This window comes from Choloepus didactylus, chromosome 5 (genome assembly GCF_015220235.1).
Source record: "Choloepus didactylus isolate mChoDid1 chromosome 5, mChoDid1.pri, whole genome shotgun sequence".
In the NCBI taxonomy this organism is placed as follows: Eukaryota; Metazoa; Chordata; class Mammalia; order Pilosa; family Megalonychidae; genus Choloepus; species Choloepus didactylus.
The window spans coordinates 74348640-74353940 of record NC_051311.1 but is presented as its reverse complement, the minus strand read 5'-3'; the positions used below and the strand labels follow the sequence as shown (position 1 = coordinate 74353940).

Sequence of the window (5301 nt, the reverse complement as noted above, 5' to 3'; positions counted from 1 at the left end):
CTGCTGAGAGATGCGCACATAGTCTTATTAAGCTTCCTTTGTATGTAATGGATCGCTTTTCTCTTGGCTGCTTTCAGGATTCTCTCTTTGTCTTTGACATTTGATAATCTGATTATTAAGTGTCTTGGCGTAGGTCTATTCATATCTCTTCTGTTTGGAGTACGCTGCGCTTCTTGGATCTGTAATTTCATGTCTTTCATAAGAGATGGAAAATTTTCATTAATTACTTCCTCTATTATTGCCTCTGCCCCCTTTTCCTTCTCTTCTCCTTCTGGTGATATGTACATTATTGTACTTTGTTTCATCCTTGAGTTTCCGGAGACGTTGCTCATATTTTTTCATTCTTTTCTCCATCTGCTCCTTTGCATCTAGGCTTTCAGGTGTTTTGTTCTCCAGTTCCTGAGTGTTTTCTTCTGCCTCTTGAGGTCTGCTGTTGTATGTTTCCATTGTGTCTTTCATCTTTTGTGTTGTGCCTTTCATTTCCATAGATTCTACTAGTTGTTTTTTTGAACTTTTGATTTCTGCTGTATACATGCCCAGTGCTTCCTTTACAGCCTCTATCTCTTTTGCAATATCTTCTCTAAACTTTTTGATTTGATTTGATTTAGCATTAGTTGTTTAAATTCCTGTATCTCAGTTGAAGTGTACGTTTGTTCCTTTGACTGGGCCATAACTTTGTTTTTCTTAGTGTAGGTTGTAATTTTCTGTTGTCTAGGCATGGTTTCCTTGGTTATCCAAATCAGGTTTTCCCAGACCAGAACAGGCTCAGGTCCCAGAGGGAAGAAATATTCAGTATCTGGTTTCCCTGCGGGTGTGTCTTAGAAAATTGCTCCACCCTTTGATGCCTTGGGTCACTGTGCTTTTCTGCCCAGCAGGTGATGCCTGTTAGCCTATAATTTTTGACTGGTGTGAGGAGGTGTGGCCATGTTCCCCAAGGCTCTGGGGTCTGGTTCTGAATGGAAAGGGCCCCACCCCTTTCCTCCTAGAGAAGACAAGCCCCCAGGTGGAGGTCATCAGCACCTCAATGGTCTCGCTCTCTGCCTGCGCTGTCTCCACCCTTGTCTGCTTCACAGCCCTGGAAACTGAAAATGACTGGGGCTTTCTCCACTGAGCCAAAAAAGAAACAGATAGTCCCCTTCAGACCCAGTCCAAGGTGACCCTCCGGCTCTCCCAGGTCAGTTGTCACCCAAAGCCTCTGTCTGTTTTTTGGGGGATGCACACCTGTAGTGAGCAGTTCACACTCGCTACTTAAAACCCCAGTTGGAGCTCAGCTGAGCTGTATTCGCTTGCTGGGAGAGAGCTTCTCTCTGGCACCACGAGGCTTTGCAGCTCGGGCTATGGGGGAGGGGGTCCCACGACTTGGTTCCGCAGGTTTTACTTACAGATTTTATGCTGTGTTCTTGGGCATTCCTCCCAATTCAGGTTGGTGTATGATGAGTGGATGGTCTCGTTTATCCCCTTGCAGTTATTCTGGATTATTTACTAGTTGTTTCTGGTTTTTTGTAGTTGTTCCAGGGGGACTACTTAGCTTCCACTCTTCTCTATGCCGCCATAAAAATATGGAACGCTTCACGAATTTGCGTGTCATCCTTGCGCAGGGGCCATGCTAATCTTCTCTGTATCGTTCCAATTTTAGTATATGTGCTGCCGAAGCGAGCACATGGATTGGTTTGGTTTTTAGTTTGGGGTTCAAAGTCTATGTATACTTTAGGTAGGATTAAGGTTGTATAAAAACAATTTTATTTTGAATTGAAATATTGTTCATTCCAATATGTGAATGTGCAGATGACTAAATTACATTTTTAAGAAATTGTTGGTTTTGATTGGGCATCCCACATCTAAATAAATAACTTAAAATTCATTTACTCTGAGTTTTGGTGCAAGTCTGGTTCAGTGACTAGTATGTACTAGGTCATTCAAATATACATTTGGTTTAAAAATATTCATGAGCTTTAAAGCTACCAATTAAACAGATTTAGAAGCAAGTGTTTCATTCCAAATTGCGCATATCTAATGGCTGTTAGAGGAAAAAGAAAGAAGGGAGCAGAAAAAGATGAACAAAGTTGAACGTGAAGCCGTTTTGTAACAATCAAAATACAGCATTTGTGTAGTATCAGATAAAATTTGTGTATGTGTGTGCATGCGAGGCTTTCTGTTTATTTCTTAAGTTAAAAATCTTCAAGACTGAAAGGACAGCATTGCTGTTCAAAACCTGCTTTGTAGTTCTATTTTAACTATTATAATTGTTACAAGATAGGCATTTCTTAAGGGTGTATTATTCTAGTAAGTTCTATTTAGTAAACCCCAATATGTAATCAGACATAAAGGATAATCAGCTTTTTTTCTTCTTGTAAAAGTTATTTTAAACTAAAGATTTCATTTGAATTAACCTACTTGAATTCATAAATTTCAGCAGTCTTTATTTTCTCTTGTAGAATGATAATTTATAAACACCCTTCTGTTTGTTTGTTTTGTGGATTTATTCCATTTAACCTTCCTATATTGAATCTTTTCATGTGAGCAAGAATGCAGACACCAATAGTCCACTGTTTATTTCCTATAAACCACATTTTCCTTTCATAAGCACATAGCAAAGTTTAAAAATAAAAGTATCCTGATAGAAAAAAGGATCTTTTCATGCTAAGTAATTTCACTCCCTCACATTAGGTTTTAGAAACTACAAAAACACATCATTGATTTTATTTCATTCTCTCCCAGACAAGAAAGCAATGAGCAATTAACAATGCAAGTAGCTTTAAAGTTACTTTTCTACCAATAACAACAAAAAGTATAAAAGGAGAGACTTCATTTCTAATGAATTAGCACATTTCTCATCTTCCATAATTTTTTTTTTCAAAATTCAAAATGACTATGGTGGTTTGAAAACTACTCTTATCCATTAATACTTGAAAAGAGCTTGTAATACATTGCTTCACTAAAAACAATATTTCAAATATATCAGCAATGTAAATTCCAGCTATAAATATATGTGTGTGTATGTAGATGTATATTTAAAATGAAGATTACTCACACATAATGAGGCCATATACATATATGTTCTTAATCTTAACGCTATTTGGTGACCCTAAATTATATTAAACTATATGTCAAATATATATGTATATATATATATGAGAATATATACAATCATATGTACATTGTTATATGGATATTTTTATTTGTCTATATACTATATTTCAAAAATATATGTACGTGTGTGTGTGTGTGTGTGTGTGTGTGTGTGTGTGTGTAATCTTTCTGCTCTTTGGAATTCCATGATGATTTAAGTGGTTTATTTTAGATCATATCTCTGCTTTGGAGTTATTTTTATTAAATAAGGATTCTTGGCCAGAATGATTTGAAAGTGCTATTAAGGAAATAAGCTTAAAGGATTTGTTGAGGATCAGGTGAAAACCATTATGTGAACACCATTAATTTAAGAAAGAAAAAAAAAAGAACTTGTTGACCTTGTTTCTTAAGAATCCTAAGTGGAAGTTTAGGATAAATGATAGCTTTTTACTACGAACAATGATCTGAATATTTATGTTTACCCATTGCTATATCTCAGCAGCACTCTCTTTTCCTCTTAACCTAGGTCTATTTTTGATATATTTACATTCATCCATTTTTATTACATCAAATTACATTTCCCAAATTAAATGATTAAATATGAAGCCTGGTGGTAAGATCTTGCTTGTATGATAATGTGGTTTATTAATATGTACACAAATTTTTCTATATTTCCACTTGCAGAAAGATCTCTGTTAGTCATATATAAAGGTCAAATTGAAAATTTATGATACCTTAAATTAACACACAGAACTCAAAACAAGTATATTTTACTCAAGTGAAATAAGATTTTTTTCCTTAACTATCTCTATTACAGGGTATTTTATTATTCTCTCCTGTTTAGAAAGGTATACATTCTTGCTTGGAAAGGAGATATGGAAGGCTGGCAACTGGAAAAGAAGGTGAAGGAGAGCCTTATCCATTAGACATAATAGACAAAATGTCTAAGGCCCAAAGTACATTTAGGGGCCAATGAAAATGTTTCAATTTGTTTTAAAATCAGAAGAAAAATTAACTTTTACTTCAGAGAAAATATTTTAATATATCATATTAATTATAAATCTTCATACCAGCAAGTTCAAAATAATTTTTAAAATATTTTTAATGGAAGACAAGGCCCACAATTGTTATAGTACAGCCTTGTGAGGCCATAAATTGAAAAGCCATAAACTCCTAGATAAGACAACACCTCCCACCCCCGCCATAAGTGCATCATAAAACACCAGTGCATATTCCTAAGCACCATAGCTATCTGTACTAAACTACTTCTGCTACATAACAGTAACTTCAAAGAAACATATTTATGATATTGCAAATCTTGACTTGGCCCTGTGCCTTCTTTGTTCTTGCCATATGTAACTGCTGGGCTTGGGGAGTGCTGTGTCAGTGGTCCTGCAGCCACCCAGGACCAGCTTCCCAGTCTGTAAGTCCCTTAGTAAACTTTTACTATTTTGCTATGTGGAGTGGCCTGCTTTGTTTTTCGATCTTAACTATCCATTGAACTTCACTGGGACCTGTTCTGTAGGTTCACAGTGAGACAATTGGCAAGCCAGCCAGGAGACTGAAAATGAAACAAGCCAAGAGAAACAGGAATCCATGGACATAATGTTGTGGTTGGGTGGGGAAATCTTTGGGTGGCCAACTTCCAGTATGTGTTTTTTAGAACAATTCGGCCCAGTATGTGAATATGCGGGTGCCCAACAAAACACCAGCCTGAGTGTTATCTGTCCTGATGGGGTACCTGAGAGGCAAATGGAAATCACAAGGAAAAGAGGTGATTGCTGCCACCATGTGGCCTTCATTATGGGCAGTTAGATATGCTACTGAAGTACAACTAAAAGCAGAAGCTGAAGTAAGATTACAAAAGGATATTAGGTTAGTATGTTCCAACAATGCTAATATATTAGCAAAAAAAGCAAAAGAGGGACAATTAGAAGCAAAAGCATGTAAAGTTGCAAAAACGAATGGACAAAGGATGCCACTGTGGCAATTCCAAGCAGTTATCCAGAGAGAAGGCTGGGATCTGAAGGTATGGGATCCTTGGGAAAGTGCAGAAAAAGGAGAATCAGAGAATGAAACTGAATTTGAAGATGAACCTGAACAGGAAAAGCTGGTAATAACTACAAAAATGAAAGCAACCAGGGATTCTGATGACTCTAGGGAAGAGATCTCTGCTCAGAAGCAGACAGTAATAAGGGAGTATTCTCCACATAATTAATAGAAAAGTTTAAA

At 36.6% G+C, this 5301-nt stretch overlaps 1 non-coding gene across 1 annotated transcript; it reads right to left on the bottom strand.

Annotated features, from left to right (window-relative positions):
• Positions 1 to 1553: 1553 nt before the first annotated feature.
• LOC119535625 lies at positions 1554 to 1660 on the bottom strand. The gene has a single exon (XR_005217239.1). It is a non-coding gene; the product is annotated as a U6 spliceosomal RNA (small nuclear RNA).
• Between the last annotated feature and the right edge of the window lie 3641 nt (positions 1661 to 5301).